Genomic DNA, 18,713 nt, shown 5'->3' with positions numbered 1-18,713 from the left:
TGTGAATGAGCACTGTGATCACTACCTTGTGGTGTTCACTTAGTTGATCAAGCCATGGTTTGTTTCATAACTCCATCTTTACTTGATCACTTATTGCCTGTTTCATATGCATTTTATAATTTTCTGCTTACAATGATCATGGTGTATTGTTGTGTTTCAGGAGTATTATGTTCATATGATTCAAGTGTTTCACAGCTTCTAGAGTTAGGTGTGAGTGAGTTTTGTTCAACTGTTCCCAACTCACATGTTAAGTCTAGAGTCTGTTTTAGGGTTTTGTCACGGAATAGCCAAAGGGGGAGATTGTAAGGTTGAATTTATTCAACCATCTAATTGGCTTTATTCCGTGCCAAATTTACTTGTAATTCAGCATTTAGTAACCCTGTATTTAGGTGGGTTTGATGTAAGGGTAGTGAGTGAGATAGAGTGAAGTTTGCTCAAGAGTGTGCAAGAAAACAGAGTCTCGCGGCTGGGTCTCGCGGGTGACTCGCGGCTTCAAGCCGCCAGAAGCAACCTCACGTGCCAAGCATGCTGGAAGGTGAACAGTCTGCTAGCTGGAGCACTACAGGACAAAACAGGACAACTGGCCATACGGTTATCTCGCGACTGGATCTCGCGACTTAGTCAAGCCGCGAGGTCAAGCCGCGAGCCACCCCTGTTTTGTAGAATTCTGACGTTTCACATTCCTCTCCACTCCAGTATAAATACCCCTATTACCCACGATTGAAAGAGAGCTTCCAGAGAGAATTTTGAGAGAGAAACCCTAAAGAAAAACCAGATTGTTTCACCCACAATCTCTACCTTAGAATCTCTTCAAATTCCTCAACTCTCTTCCTCTCCATTGTTAAATCCTTGAGAGGCATTATACCAAACCAGGTTCTCACCATCATCATCTTTGTGAGTCTGCTGTTTGGATTTCTGGGAAGCAGTTAGGAAGGAACCAATCTTCATTGGTTGATGCTACGGTCTAGTAGCGGAATCCGGAAAGCTAGAAAAGAAAAAGGTTCGGCGCAACCTCGTTGGAGCAAGAAGCTTGGAGGGCTTAGGTACACTGGGTAGATTAGGCTTGGAGGGTCTATTGCTGTCCTTGTATCCCAACTATATTTTCTAGTGGATTGATTACCGCTTGGAGGGCGGCGGAGAGGTTTTTCGCCGAGGACTTCGGTTTCCTCTTCGATAACACATCGCGTGTTGTCTTTGTGTTTGCATCTTCCTTCCTCTCTATCTTTGCCTTTTTATTTATCTGCTGTGGATATTAATCTGTTATGGCTTAGATAGTATTTAATCAATTTCGTTTGATAGCATATGTTAAGTTTCCGCACACTAGTTGTTTGACATATTGCTTGAATTGATTAAGTTGTTATTTGGGGGTCTAAACGTTCAAAGGTGTTTTTACACGTTTTTGAACTTTCAAAGAACACGTCTAGCATAACAGCTCAACGCCCATACAAAAGCCATAAGTTGCAGTAATCATTTTTCCAGCAGTGAACGTCCAACGTTCACCGATGATCCGAGCTTTATACCATCAGCTTATATAATCAAAGAGAAGCTGGCAACCAGCAAAGGAGGCTAAACCCATCTAGACAACCACTAAAAAGGCAGTAATTGGCCTACAAATGTTAACACCTTATATTTTGATAGCAAATGGCAATAACAACTTAGATGATAAATCTGACCTCTTTTTACAATCTTTAATCTATTGGCAATTCATATGCCAGACCTAAGGACAGTATCATACAAAAGCTTCTCTCTCTCTCTCTCTCTTCCCCCCAATCCCCAAGAAAAAATCAAAGACATGCAAATGCCATCTTCTCACTGCACATCCACAATCCATAAATCCTATTTGCTATCAGGGAACTTAGCCTCGTATGCCTGGGGCACCTGCATGCATTTGTAGAATTTACTTGTAGTTTTACTATTAAGGACTACGTATTAAAATAAACAAAATAAAATGAAGTGAGAAATTATAATTACCATATAAGTTGCAGTAATCATCTTTCCTGCAAACCATCTACCATGAAGAGCACGTTGTGCAGCAACTGCACCTTGTGTATTTTCAAATCACAAATACACAAAACCAGCACTGTTCCTGTAATCATAAATACTACTACAACAACAACAACAACAAAGAGTCCCAAAATTTTGGGGTCAGTTATAGACCCTCAACAAAGTAAGTAGGTTTAGTGACATGTATTCTTTTCCTATTTCCTATATTCTATTCTATCTAAATATGAAAGTTCAAAAACGTGTATAAACACCCTTGAACGTTTAGACCCCCAAATTACCCCTTAACCAATTCAAGCAATATGTCAAACAACAAGTGTGCGGAAACTTAACATAAGCTATAATATGGAATTGGTTAAAAACTATCTAAGCCAAAACAAAACACAATCCACAACAGATAATAAAAAGGCAAAGATAGAGAGAAACGAAGATGCAAACACAAAGACAACACGCGATGTTTTACCGAAGAGGAAACCGAAGCCCTCGGCGTAAAACCTCTCCGCCGCCCTCCAAGCGGTAAACAATTCACTAGAAAATACAGTTGGGATACATGGACAGCAATAGACCCTCCAAGTCTAATCTACCCAGTGCACCTAAGCCCTCCAAGCTTCTTGCTCCAACGAGGTTGCGCCGAACCATTTTCTTTTCTAGCTTCCCGGATTCCGCTACTAGACCGTAGCATCAACCAATGAAGATTGGTTCCTTCCTAATTGCTTCCCAGAAATCCAAACAGCTGTCTCACAGTGATGATGATGGTGAGAACCAGGTTTGGTATAATGCCTCTCAAGGATTTGACAATGGAGAGGAAGAGAGTTGAGGAATTTGAAGAGACTTTAATGTATAGATTGTGGGTGAATCAATCTTGTTTTTTTTTAGGGTTTCTTTCTCAAAATTCTCTCTGGAAGCTCTCTCACAATCGTGGGTAAAAGGGGTATTTATACTGGAGTGGGAGAGGAATGTGAAACGTCAAGTTTTACAAAATAGGGGTGGCTCGCGGCTTGACCTCGCGGCTTGACTAAGTCGCGAGATCCAGTCGCGAGATAACCGTATGGCCAGTTGTCCTGTTTTGTCCTATAGTGCTCCAGCTTGCATGACTGTTCACCTTCCAGCATGCTTGGCACGTGTGCTGCGTCTGGCGGCTTGCAGCCGCGAGTCACCCACGAGGCCCAGCCACGAGTCTCTTTTTTCTTGCACACTCTTGAGCAATCTTCACTCTATCTCACTCACTACCCTTACATCAAACCCACCTAAATATAGGGTTACTAAATGCTGAATTACAAGCAAATTTGGCACAGAATTAAGCCAATTAGATGGTTGAATAAATTCAACCTTACAATCTCCCCCTTTGGCTATTTCATGACAAAATCCTAAAACAGACTCTAGACTTAACATGTGAGTTGGAAACAGTTGAACAAAACTCACTCACACCTAACTCTAGAAGCTGTGAAGCACTTGAATCATATGAACATAATACTCCTGAAACACAACAATACACCATGATCATTGTAAGCAAAAAATTATAAAATGCATATGAAACAGGCAATATGTGATCAAGCAAAGATGGAGTTAAGAAACAAACCATGGCTTGATCAACCAAGTGAACACCACAAGGTAGTGATCACAGTGCTCATTCACACTTGGAATGAACACAAGGACATACAAGTTAACAAGCACAAGGCAAGATACTTGTATGCTCAACACTCAACCAATGCATAATACACAAGGTATATGCATCTAGGAACAATCCTACAAGGGCACAAGAGTGACAGTACATAAATCAAAATGCAAGACATTTAGATTAAAGTACTGATTTCAACATAGCATAAAGGCTGCAATAAGCAAGGTACATACCATAAAGCCTACAAACCTATGCATAAAACATTAACCCTAAAAGCTTACAAAAGCACATGGGTACAAACACAAAACTTCCTGAATAACATCATCAAAAAATATTAAAGTTTAAACCAAGAGTATAGGTTAAGAGTTAGAAACAACTATACACCAAAAACACAGTATATCAAACCCATAAAAACACTAAAATTCCAACAAACATAAACCCAAACCTATAAGTTTACAGGATAAGACTTAAAACAAAAGTATGACAAAAGTATATGTGTACTCCTCCTATCACTATGCACACTTCCCTTTGAACTTTCTCCCCCTTACTGAATGCTCTCCCCCTTTTTGTCACGAATAGCTAAAGGCTCTCGTCCAATTTTTGTTGAATAGCATCTAGCTGATTCTCCATAGTCTCAAGACGCATTTGGACATGGTTGTTTGTGGAGTAGAGAAGTGCCACAATATCATCAATGCGTTTCTGAATATGCTCAAGAACACTGCCGACTCTATCAGAATGAGGAGCAGTCTGTGCTTGCGGAATACTAGCCTGTGAAGCTTCAGGAACAGCACGCGAAGTAGATATGGTATGTGCAGGTGTCTCTGATTCAGGGGCAGATGGAGTAACCGGAGAGATGTGAGCACTCCTTGGTGATTTAAAGGAGTGACTTCTGCTAGCTTGAAGAGTGAACAAGGAAATAGGACGTTGACGGGTCAACATTTTTCCATCTGCAGGAGGAATAATGCCTTCACGAAGAATGAGCTTCATGATGAGACTGCAAAATGGAATAATTCCTCAAGCTGCAGATCGACACGCGGTCTTCCTCAAGGTGTAGTAGATGTGAGCACATATATCAATGGGGGCTCCTGTAATAAGATCACAAAGGAATAGAGCTCTCCCAAGATTGATGAATGTAGTGTTAGACAGTGGGTAGAGATTGGTGAACATGATCAACTTTAGTGTAGTCAGCTCTGGTGCAAACTTTGCGGTGCTGATGGATGTTCCTGCACTGGATACTTCATGATCGGATCCTAGGATTTGTAGAATTTCTTCAACCTCTGGAGTTCGTTCATCATAAGGAGTTAGATCCGCCTTCTGAGGTTTGGTGATGCCGAGAAGATCTGCGATGGAGTCTGGAGAAATGCCAAACTCTGTTCCTCTGACCCAGAAGATGAGTTAAACTCCAAGATCAGTGCATTGGAGAAGCATTTTTTGACCAGCTCATCCATTGGATCATCAAAGTTCCCGAACAAGTTTGCCCAATCTCGTTTCTCAAAGATTCGAGGGATAAAAGTGGTCCCTAAGGTGTTAAACTCTACCACCCGTTCCACTATAGTAGTTGACTTGTCAAAAATGTTTGAGTAGACGTGTGAGGTAAGCGGAGTTCTGAACCTATCCTCATTGGGGTCTTGAGATGCCTGAGATGATAGTCGAGTCCTTTTAGCAACTGGTGTTGCTGGATCGTCAGCAACAATGTCTTTACCCTTGGAAGATCGACGAGACATCTGCAAGAGAACAGGCCCACAGCAAAGAACCAACAACAGTACCACACAAGATAAATGTCAACAAGATTCAGTGCTAATAAAAAATTTCAATACATAAATACAAACTGAAGATAGTGCAGACCCAACCAAACTTCCAACAATACAAAGGAGCACAAAATGACAGGTGCAGCAAAATGGTGATAGTGCACAAAGGCATAGAGAGACAAAACAACTAACAAAACTGTCAATGAGACAGGTTACCATGACCATGATATGCAAACAGATATAGCATTTGAACATTAAGAACAGATATCATAAAACATTCCACAAGAGATATGAACATGGGAAAATATTTCAAAATGAAGTCACAAAGCATCCAAACTAGAGCACATGGTTGAGAGACACACATTATGTTATCATAAAAACTCAGTAGCCCAATACCGAAATCCAACATCAACACTCAAGCAAGTGAAATGAGCAAGTCAAATAAGTACCAAACCCATTTAATAAAAGGTTTTCAGTCTCAACAACAGGCAAATATCAGAACAATGAAAAAGCACATTGTGACCGCTCAACATGAAAACAGATGAGAACAATAGCAAACATAACAAGCCATACCCATCACACAAAGAGAGAAATATTTCGAACACAATATCAATCCAAACGGTAATAGAAATATCCATGAAATAGGGAAAATGAGATTGAGAAAGCAAAGCCCATACCTTTTCTTGATGATTTGGACAAGAAATGAAGCACCAATGAGATTTGAAAATGGATTCACGGAGTGTTTGGGAAGGAGATAGTTTAGAGAGAAGATGAACAGTCACAAATGTTCGAGGGAAAACTGAAAAAGATTTAAAAACTGCTCCTATTTCTGTCGCAAACACGCGTTTTTCGCGACTGGAAGGTCTACCCGCGAGTGAGTCGCGAGCTGAGCCGCGAAAATCTCTGAGTAACCCTCGCGACTGGACCTTCCACTCTCGAACAAGTCGCCAAAAATGACCCGCGAAGACGCGACTGAGGCTCACGACTTGACATACCCGCGACTGAGCCGCCAAAACAGGGCAAAACTGGATTTTTGAAATTTTCAGATTTTTCAAACAAAATACTTTCCAAAAACACCTAAAACACTCAAAAATCTTTTTGTGCTTGAATTAACAAAGATTGAGCATGTGAAAACACATTTCATCAAGTACAATCACACAAATGAATATGACATTTATTGAACATAAACTTGTGTGTTGTGTGTGGATATCAACAATGAGATAGTCCTTAGTCTAATGTGAAGCTTCAATGATCAATTCAACCAAGGCATACACAATTAGCACTAGATCATGTGACCTATCTCAATTATAGAAATATGTATATATGACCTCCCACAAAACTTGATAACATAACTTGGAGCTTTACATTTGACTCCACTTTTAATCATAACATTTGATCTTTTTGATCTTTTGAGGCAATCACCTCTCATTGTGAGAGTGATATTTGACATTTCACTTTAATGAACAAGCCTTTGGCTTTTTGAATAAACATTTTCTTTAATATAAAGTCGCTTACCCTTTTTCCTAGTCGAATACTAGAATGTGCGACAGGCTTTTGCAGCTCAATATCTCTTTTCATTTGGAGATTTACATTTGGTGAGCTCTTTTTAGCAAAACAAAAATAAAGAGTGGGAAGATATATAGACACAAGTCTATGCATGTCTCAAGATCAACATAACCATTCACTAATCATTCATGACAAGTTTGAAGATCTATTTACAACAATCACATAGATTTCAAGATTTTTCCCACAGTGATATGAGTGCAAAGAAACAAGCAATGCTCGAAAATGCACAAAGCCATTAGCACAAAGGTACAAGGCAAAACAAGTTTTGAGACAAAAGCTCAACAATGTCAATCAAACTTTTTGATTTTCTAATTTTTATGTGATTTTTGGATTTTTGACACAAGAAGCAAAAAGATTGATAAAAAACAAAAAGATGCAAAGCAAACAACCAACAGCAAAAACAACAATCAAACAAACAAACATCGTCGCAAAGCATAGGAAGTATTAATGCATGGACATGTTGTAATGCTTATGCATGAGTACCCTTTTTCACCCACACGTCACTTGCGTTTGGGGTGATTTCCTTATAGGATTGGGTACGGGAGTTAGGGCTTTCAAACCTTCGTGAGAAGCTTTCTAAGCAGTTGGTGAATGCACCAATCATCTTTATCACGTTCATCATTCCGGGATCACCATTCTGATCTCTAGATTGATCACTTGCCCAATTTCTTCTATCATTTCTAGGTCCTCCTGACCTTTGAGGAGTTGCACTATTCTTTGCTCTCAACTTTTGGCAATTTGGTCGAGTATGCCCTTGAAGTCCGCAATAATGGCACACATTCATTGCTCTAGGACCTCCTTGTGGTCGTGGGCGTGACTTGGCACGAGATTCAGACCTGCCCACAGATTGATTACGGGGATTCAGCATCCGTTGGTTCACCACATTCCTCTTCTCCTCCACCTTGAGCTTCTCATCAGTAAGGTCAGCTACAACTGGATCTTTGGCCTTTACAAACTTCACTTCTTTAGTGACATTTCCAGATGAACTACTTCCTCCGGTATATCCCAATTCGGATTTGTCTGAAAAGCTCTTTTGAGATAAGATAACATCATCTAGCTTCTTGGTGGTGACCCTCTCTATTTTAGCATTTTCTTGCACAACCTCATTCACAAGAAATCTCACTTTTGTGTAGGCTTCGGACAACTCACCATTTAGTGTTTCTATCTCACATTTGGCCTCCCTATATGTAACACCCCAAAATCATAAGTATCAAAAGTCTATTTGATCTGAATAATCCATAAAAAATATTAAATAAAAGAAACTAGCAACCTTAAATCTCATCACAAGAGTCAGAGCTCTAATTTACCAAATACAAAACATCCTCAAAATAATTCTCCAATACATTGTTTAATGCCATAAATTAAAAATAAAAATCCTCAGTTCTACAAAAATAGTTCATAACTTCCGTCTCCCAAGAATTTCTACTCCAGTAATCCCTCTAATGTATCTGAAATGGGAAAATAAAGGGGGGGTGAGATAACTCAATAAGTGGAATTCACTAACATTGGGTTGTGGGAACAAACCTTTCAAATAAACAATTCTTTCAACAGATTCACAACTTATAACTCACCAATATTTTGTCATCAACTATTTCATGTAAAAGAAAATAATATCTTTATATTGTGAACCATCATAATATATATATTGATACCATCACATAAACAATTTCCTAAGCTTTTCTCGTGGTCAACATTTACGCCCCGTTGACAGGGTTGTGCTGTCCCTTTTTTGGGACTGGAACCTCCTTTCATCCCATTTCTTAAGGATGGCTCCTTTGGAACCTAAAGGTACACTCCCTTGCTAAGGAGCTTCCTTTTGGATCCTCAATAGTATGCTCCCTTGCTAAGGAGCTATCAAATGTGCACTGTCCCCCTTTTGGGACCGTCCCTTACTAAGGACTAGCTACAGCATGATTGTCCCTTGCTAAGGACTAAATATCATACTGAGCTTCTAATCATGACTTGCCATAGGTTTTCAAAACATATTCATTATGCTCACAAAATAATCCATTCATAATTCTCAAAATATAAAGACATATTCACACATACAAGTTTAAATAAAATTAGGTTGTCCCACAAGTTTTTCATAAAACGAATAGCCAATGTGCACATCAAACATTTGTAAAATATTCATTTATATATAGAATATCAACATATTCTTTCATATAAAATAGTTTAATAATTAACACTGTTTTGGGAAAACCCCCAAAATTAGTAAACACCACTTACCTCTTAGTTGCAAAAATAAAGGAAATCAACCTCCCTTGAATCACAATAATTCAGTAGAATTAGAACCTAGCAATACCAAAAATAGGTTCATCAATACACAAATTCCCACTTAAAAATCTATTTTCACTCTTAAACAGTTTCATCCTAAACAATATTAATTTATCCAAAATCCTCTATTTATTCACTTAACTATCTAATTCACTTTCAGCTTTGATCAGATTTTTGGACTTACAATTACCGCTGCATGATCATATCTTTTGGCTCTACCTAATCATATTTTGGCTTAAAAATCATTGCTGCAATATCAGATTTCTTTTTGGGCTTAAAAAGTTGCTGCATACTCAACGGCTTAGAGATGATAAATTAGTATCACTAGAGGTAGAGGTAGGTATCAAATAACATAATGTGGCCCTTTTCCATTAATGTAATCTATGCATGAAACTTTAATGCAGCAGAAAGATGGACATGAGATCAACGTAATATATGCCTTAATCTATCCATCCAATGCCTAGTATTCCCTTGATGCCACCAAAACACAAGGAAGTTGCTGGACACGTATTGAACAAGGACAACGTGAAGATACATGGGGATGGGTGGTGACATTTAGTGATGCCATAAGCGGTCATATAATGATCACAGAAACCCTTTTCTTATCAACATAATCGTATCCTTAGATCCATAACAGCAGCCCCTATTTTTATTATTATTATTTTTTTTTTCTATTAGGTACGCCACTAACAGATTTTTCCTATAAGATTGGAAAGAAAGGCTAGCCATTGAGTATCACAATTTTCCCAAGTTTAGAGTAGAAGAGAGTCATACCTTTAGTCTCCACTTACAGCCACAGTGAAGCAAAGCAAGGTTCAGAAGTGTGAAGCGGCTGAAGCAAAAGGAGGCACCATCAGTAAATACACGTGTATCCTAAGAGGAAAAAGGCTAGGGTTTTCAAGGCCCATGTATTTACTTATGCCACTTTACTTGGGCTTCCTATTCCATAGTATTTATCTTCTTTTTAATACCTTAGGCCCAAATTAATTCAATCCATTTTAATTATAGGCCTCCATTAAAAATTTACGTATAATAATTTAATTGGTATCAAAATTATGGGGTGTTACACTATATCGGATTAGGAGACTTTTGTAGTCCTCCTCAGCCTTCTTCATTTTTCTCACAGCATCCTTGGCCACCCTTGTATACTCACCCGACTTCTCCAAGAGTGAGTTATAATTCTCTTGAAGATTTGCTGTGCTTTCATCTTCTTCAGCATCTGATTCTTCAACAATTCCTAGTGATTCATCATCACTATGTTCTCCAAGGTCTCGTACAAGCAGATTCAACTCATCTGAAGACTCAACATGAACAATAGTCATAAAAGCTGAATAGTTCCCCTCTCCATCACAGCTTTCTTCTGATTCTGAGTCAGATGAATCCGAGTCACTCAACATCATGGCATACACTTTGCCTTTCGATTTCAAATAATTTGGACATTCCTTCTTAAAGTGTCCATGTCCGTTACATTCGAAGCAAGTGACACCTTGTGTAGGTTGGGATTCTTTTCCATCTTTCTTTTTGAATTCCCTTTTCTCCCTTCCAGAACTTTGGAATTTTCCTTTATCATCAAATTTGCCATTATTTTTGAATTTCAAGAACTTTCTGAAATTTTTGACAAGGTATGCAACATCTTTGTCAACCACATCTTCTCCCGATGAGTCTTGATCTTCCACCTTCTCATTAATGGTCTTTAGAGCAAGAGATTTACTCTTCCGTTTATTGGGCAGCGACATCTCATAAGTCTGCAGAGAGCCAACCAGCTCCTGTACTTTGATGTCATCAAGGTCCTTGCTCTCTTCAATCGCTGTCACTTTAGCACGAAAACTTTCTGGCAATGATCGAAGGATCTTCCTTACAATTTTTGAATCCTCCATTTTCTCCCCCAAGTTGAACTTGCTGACAACCACCTCATTTAGCTTCCCATAGAAAGAGTCAAAAGACTCATCCTTACTCATTTTGAGCTCCTCAAACCGAGTGGTCAGCATTTGCAACTTGGTGTCTTTCACTTTCTTCGTGCCTTCATAGGTGGTTTCCAAAATCTCCCATGCTTCTTTGGCAACGGTAATGTGAGAAATCCTGTGAAATTCATCTGGAGACACACCACAGAAAATAGCATTGAGTGCTTTACTGTTAGCATTAGATGCAGCAAGTGCTGCCTTATCCCATATGGATTTGGCTGCCTCAGGTCTGGTCCAACCAATCTCAACAGCATTCCAAACAGATTCATCAATAGAACACAGAAAAGCTCTCATGCGAACCTTCCAAAAAGCATAATTACTACTATCAAAATATGGAGGTGCATTTAGGGATTGAGACCTATCCATCTCAAAAGGGAGTCAAGGATCACACAATGGTAATGAAACCAATAGCAGTGTACCCGCTCTGATACCAATTGAAAGTTCAAAAACGTGTATAAACACCCTTGAACGTTTAGACCCCCAAATTACCCCTTAACCAATTCAAGCAATATGTCAAACAACAAGTGTGCGGAAACTTAACATAAGCTATAATATGGAATTGGTTAAAAAACTATCTAAGCCAAAACAAAACACAATCCACAACAGATAATAAAAAGGCAAAGATAGAGAGGAAGGAAGATGCAAACACAAAGACAACACGCGATGTGTTATCGAAGAGGAAACCGAAGCCCTCGGCGTAAAACCTCTTCGCCGCCCTCCAAGCGGTAAACAATCCACTAGAAAATACAGTTGGGATACATGGACAGCAATAAACCCTCCAAGCCTAATCTACCCAGTGCACCTAAGCCCTCCAAGTTTCTTGCTCCAACGAGGTTGCGCCGAACCTTTTTCTTTTCTAGCTTCCCGGATTCCGCTACTAGACCGTAGCATCAACCAATGAAGATTGGTTCCTTCCTAATTACTTTCCAGAAATCCAAACAGCTGTCTCACAGTGATGATGATGGTGAGAACCAGGTTTGGTATAATGCCTCTCAAGGATTTGACAATGGAGAGGAAGAGAGTTGAGGAATTTGAAGAGACTCTAATGTATAGATTGTGGGTGAATCAATCTTGTTTTTCTTTAGGGTTTCTCTCTCAAAATTCTCTCTGGAAGCTCTCTCACAATCGTGGGTAAAAGGGGTATTTATACTGGAGTGGGAGAGGAATGTGAAATGTCAGGTTTTACAAAACGGGGGTGGCTCGCGGCTTGACCTCACGGCTTGACTAAGTCGCGAGATCCAGTCACGAGATAACCGTATGGCCAGTTGTCCTGTTTTGTCCTATAGTGCTCCAGCTTGCATGACTGTTCACCTTCCAGCATGCTTGGCACGTGTGCTGCGTCTGGCGGCTTGTAGCCGCGAGTCACCCACGAGGCCCAGCTGCGAGTCTCTGTTTTCTTGCACACTCTTAAGCAATCTTCACTCTATCTCACTCACTACCCTTACATCAAACCCACCTAGATACAGGGTTACTAAATGCTGAATTACAAGCAAATTTGGCACGGAATAAAGCCAATTAGATGGTTGAATAAATTCAACCTTACAAAATATATCAAGAATATTTGAAAGAATGGGAAAAGAAAGGGGGGGGGGGGGTGAAGAGGAGGTCCACACAAAAAATAGCTTACTTGTCTATAAATATATGTTTCAATTTCCCAAACTTCAAACATTCATTTTGAACATCTTCTTTGATGTCCAACTCAAAATCTGGTTCTGTCTGCAAAGGGGATATCATTTTGAACATTATCAGCAACAGGAACAAGAAATGAAAATTACTTTAAAAAAGCATGCCCCACCAACCTCATCATTTGGATCAAACATATCCTTCAATAATAAACATTCACTTGGAACACCCATTGTATCTACAGTTGGCAAAGTAGCAATGGGAACTCGAAGACCTGTACCACCAAGTCCAGCAAGAGCAGGAACAAGGGGAGTAATCGGAGATACTGCAGGTAAAGCTCCTAGAATAGGCACTGTTGGTAAAGTAAGGCCTGTGCTATTGAAAACTGGAGTGCCAGCGAAACCAGCAACGCTTCAAAAGAAAGGAAGAAAATGTAAGAAGAAAGAGGTCAATTTCAATATACCGCAACAAACTAGGAAGAGAAAAACCTAGATCCAGAGCCACTGCGGTCCAACTTCTGCATGAGAAGTGCTCGAGATCGTGGATTCTGAGACTGAGAATTAAAAGAAGAATTGTGTCAGCTTGGCCAATAATTTATTTGAGAGAAATAAATAAAAAAACAAACAAAAAATTGTGAATAACAGACCCACTAGAAATTCAAGAGAGAGAGAAAGATCGTTAATTTTTTTGAGACCAAACTGAAACTTTCATTCATAAACAGTCAAGAAGATACACTGAAAAACAGAGTACAAGCTACAAAAAACAGAGCATAACAAAGAAAGGAAAAAGCAACAACTTAGACCACGAACAAAGGCAAAATTTTAAACTGTTCCTTCAGCTCTCGCCATGTCTTCAATCCAGCCAGGTATAGTTGAAATCCAGACCTGTTCCTGCAGATTGTTTTGCAAGCTGTGCAAGTTCGTGGGCTATTTTGTTGCCCTCCCTACTGATATGTCTGATTCTTGCCTCCTGGAAGCTAGGAAGATATTGCAGACAACTTTTCACAATGTGGCCAATCAAACTTCTCACTTCCTTAGCCTCAATAGCTTGAATTGTCTGCAACGAGTCCCCTTCAAAAATGGTCCTCTCCAAGCCCATGTTTTTTGCCAAAATCATTCCTTGTTCCATAGCAATAGCTTCTGTTTCCTCCACAGCTATTCGACCCAATAGAGGAAGACATTTTGCTGCTACCACCCTTCTTTCCCAATTCCTAATTACAACACCCACTCCAGAATGGCCATCAACAGAGGGAACAGCCCCATCCACATTTATTTTGAAGAAACCCACAGGTGGCGGAGTCCATACTTTCTCATTTCTCTGAGGACTGTTTATATCCCAGCTCCTTGTTCCCTTAAACTCCTTTATCAATTGGATTGCTGTCTCCCAAATGTGATCCTCAGAAACACCATTAACCTCATGAACTATTTGGTTTCTATTATACCAAATCATCTAGGCAACACCAAAAAAGATCTCCATATCCCTCTGTGTTCCCTTTTCTAGCAAATATAAGGCCAAGTCCACTATCTCCTTGTTGGTTTCATTCAAACAGATTGGGCATTCATCCCATTTGCTCTACACTCTTTTAGCAGCTTCACAGTAGATAATTGCATGTTCAGTTGACTCAGGTTCCCCACAACAAACAGGGCAGGTAGGATCCACTTGAATTCCCCTATTACTCATATTCAACATAGATGGGATGGCCTTCATGCAAAGTCTCCAGGTAAAGATCGTTAATTGATAACTTACAAAAGGACAATGTAAAACTTACTTGAAAATGCAAATGAAAGAAAAGAAGAAATAGGCTCAAAAACTAAAACTTTTAAGATATCAAAATTATTGTTGACATAGAATCAATTAAGATTAACATAAGATCATGATACCTTTTTTTGTGACATTACAGCCACACCAAAAACATGCTTTAGGTAATACACGCTTTAGACATGTAAAAACAATCAAACACCTTAGACTTTGATTATCAAGATTGATTATCAAGCCTTAGACTTTCAACCAACTTCAACAAGGAGAAAGAATTTTTATTATTTTTATATTATTTAAAAAAAAAAAAGAGAGAAAATGGAGGTATAACTAACCAAGCCACCTCCTTCATCATCATCAAAATCACCAGAATTTGCTCCAACATCTTGCATTCCAGCTTGATCAGTAAGAGCTGAAACCTGAACAGGAAAAGAAAAGAAGGGGGATAAGGAGGAGAGAAGTCAGGTAAAAGATAATATTCAAAGTAGAAGAGCCTATAATAAGAATTTTTGGTACATCATACACCATTCATTCATGCAGCATTGACAGAAGAAGAATGCCATCAAGTTTTATACAGAAGCACGTGCCAAGTTACTAAAGACCAGTAACAGGGCAACACAGGCATTCAATTGTTTAATTTGAAAGCATTGATCTTAGAAAGGACTCTGGATCATCAAGTAAAACTCTTTGAAACTGTTGTATTAACTAATACGCTGCTACAGAAAGTAACAGCGTAAAATATGTGAAATGACAAGAAGCTGGTAATAAAACAATGAGATTTGTACACTGTTGTTTCAGACTCAGTGCATTGAAAGATTAAATGGCAATACCTTGATAAGCCGACTCGTAATCTCCAACTGTTGATTTAGACTCAGTGCATTTCTTGCGTCTTCAAGATGTGCAAACAGCAATAAACAACTTATTCAATTAGCCTACTAAATCAGAAGGAACCTTGGTGTGCATATACTATGCCATCTAGAAAATCAGCAGAGCCAAGAACACCATATTAAGATATTATACCAAGTGATTTAGATACAAGCTGTATTTGATGTTGAGGCCAATTATCAATCTATAAGAGTAAAGGACTTATTATATCATTCAAAGCTTCTCGTGTAGTTAAGCATGCAAAACTGTGTTGCATAGAAATTTTAAGTGCTGCATTTTCAAGCAATTTCACAAATGTTTCACAAATAGCACTCACCTGGACAAAGCCATATCCTTTGCAATGTCCAGTTTCATCAACAGGCAACTGCACCAACTCTACTTGACCAACTGCTTCAAAAACCTGTTCAAAATAAAAGCAATGGATCAACAGAATTTAGTAAAGAATAAACATATCAAGAATCCAAAAAGAAGTAACAATCTGATACAGACACTAGATGCAGGTCCCAGATCACATGGCTAGATTTTGAAAGCTCGTGTCAGCCCAACTGATAAAAAACCCTATTTAATTTAGGGATACAATTTTAATTACTTATATTGTAATTTGGTTATTTACTTTCCAACTTAGTTCAGGTATTTATTTCATTTTCTGTCTAGATTAGTAGAATTATTTTTATTAGTCAGAATAATTTCCTTTCAGTGTCAAGTTGGTTAGTTTAATTTAAGGACACCTAGAGTTCAGAGTTATTGACAATTGGCTTGCTTAGTAAAATTTCTTTTGGAACATTTCCAATGGTTTGGTGCTGACTCCAGGCAACACTAGGTGCTGACTCCTAGTTTTTTACATTTTCTTCTTTGTTTCTTTTATTGAGGTTTTTTTTCAGTGTTTGTTATGCATCAAAATTTGGTATCAGAGCTAGGTTGTTCTGTCTCAATGACAAGGCATGATAACCATAACATAAGAAAAATAAATCAAGAAAACCAGTGAGAAGACTAAAGGGAATCTTTATAGCTGAAAAATTCTCTCACACTCAACTATAAATTAAGAATTTATCAAAAAAAATGTAAAAACAACAACAAAAGCATATGATTGTAACAGGTTGAAATATCCCACACAGGTTTACCACATTGAAACCTGCCTTAAGGTTAGTCCAATCAACCAACTCTAATAACTTTTGCATTATAATAATCCTATGGAATGACTGCAAACAAATTATGCTTACCTGACGAAGATCAGCTTCAGTTATGTTGTAATGCAGATTCCCAACATACAGCCTTCTGGTCCTTCCTGAATAGAGGCCTATAAGCCCACCTGATACACCAGCCACTGCTGTAGTTGACTGGACCAGATTCTTTTCTGCTTCTGATGGTTTTACCGTAACTGGTTGACCAAGAAGAGGAAGACCAGAGAGTGCTATTGCCATAGGTACTGACATTGCATCATAGAACTCAATACAACTGCCAACAGAAACAATTTTAGTATAATCATAAGAATTGCACATATAATAATACTACAAGCGCCAGACACAGTACTAAATTAAATGAGTACCAACTTAAAAATATTTCACTTCCCTTCAAGCCAATCACCCCAGGAAAAAGATTAACATTGTATCACAATATATCTAATATCTAAAATATTCTACTGCAAGAAACTAGGGTCCTTGCAGATCACTTTTCCCAAGTTCTAATCAGAACTTTCCCCTGAATGATATAAATCAAAGGTGAACATAATATGACAACATTCATTCTGCCAGATTTTGGACTGGTGCCACTCATGTTTTATCCTAGCTATGGCAAACAGAACATTCCATTTATTTTCATAGACTATTTTTTATTTTTATTTTTTCTGTTTACAATACAGATGGATCTCCAAACCTATGTGGCACAAATTTCTGCAAATCCCATATCTATTGTAGTTTTTTGCAAATCCCATATCTACGGGAGTAGAAGGTTTACTTTCTTTAATGAAATAGCTTCATTTATTGAACTGAAAAACAAAAATGTAGCAGCAATTTTAGGATTTAATACAACATGAAATTTCCAAAAATTTAACATTTATTGGTTATGTTTATGTATGTGAAATGCAAAACAATTTCAACTAAGATGTATTCAGGGAAAATAAAACATACCCAACTCCCTTGGATTGTCTTGAATTGCGGTCCATTATAAGGCGTACGTCTCGAACCTGAAAATTGTGCTCTCCAGATATTAGAAAGATGAGAGACAAAGAAACAAGGTAACAATTTACATTGGAGTGTGAGAAAAAAAGAAAAATCAACTCATAGTGCAACATTCCTCAACACTTAAGGGTGGATTTGAGCAACGGATGGTGATGAGGATAAAATTAGTTAGATAAGGCTGACGGGCAAGCTTGACAAAGCTGACGAGAGGGAACTGTACCATCAGCATGTCTTCAAGACTGACGGGGGAGTAAAGGAAGAGCACACATGTAGCCGGGCATCCTGAAGCTGACGGAAGTAAAATTAGACAGACAGGAGTAATTAGGCAGACGGGAGTAAACTTGGACAGACGGGGTTATCCTAAACTGACGGCGTGGGTCTACAAGTTGATTGATCTGCCCGTTTACGTATATAAGTAAAATAACTTGCTCTCCACGTTTCGAGGAACCTAAAGACTCCTATATGGAAAGAATCCCGTAAAATACGCCCAAGAAGACTCCTATAAGGAAAAGACTTCTACTCCAAGGAAGAGAGGTCAACCATCTACTACTATAAAAACCCAAGCACCCCCACAAAACAAGGTACGCATAATTTACCCTCTCTAGCACTCTAGAGCAGTGAGAATAGTTCTAACTTGACCTTCGGAGGGTGTTTGGCCGGTACCACACCGGTACTCTCTGCTAGGTTATTCCTTTTCGTTGTGCAGGTGCCATTTGATCGTACGAGGAACGTGTGACTCATTGGTGGTACTGTTTCCGGCATCATCAGTTGGCGCCGTCTGTGGGAAACGTAGCACATTCTCGCTTCCTAGACAAAAGAGTTACATGGTACTCACTCGCTCAATGGCGACTACCAACGACGTTCAAGAAGAAGAAGCCCCTACGACTGCTCTTGAAAGACAGGTGAGGACACTCGCCGCTGCCGTAGAGCGCCTCACCAAACAAAACCACGACCTAGAAGAGCAACTGAGACAGAAGAATGCAGCCCCCAACAACCAAGGAGCAGATCAAGAGGGAAATAGCGCCGACAGGAGAAATCAGGAAGGTCCCCAGGCCAGCAACGCCCCGAGCAAACCAGAACGGCAGAACACGAGCATCCCCTC

General features: G+C 39.0%; 1 pseudogene; it reads right to left on the bottom strand.

The window, feature by feature from the left end:
* Positions 1–1,421: 1,421 nt before the first annotated feature.
* Positions 1,422–17,681, bottom strand: LOC115990390 (annotated as a pseudogene).
* Positions 17,682–18,713: the final 1,032 nt, after the last annotated feature.

This window comes from Quercus lobata, chromosome 5 (assembly GCF_001633185.2).
Source record: "Quercus lobata isolate SW786 chromosome 5, ValleyOak3.0 Primary Assembly, whole genome shotgun sequence".
In the NCBI taxonomy this organism is placed as follows: Eukaryota; Viridiplantae; Streptophyta; class Magnoliopsida; order Fagales; family Fagaceae; genus Quercus; species Quercus lobata.
This window is presented reverse-complemented; position numbering and strand designations above follow the sequence as displayed.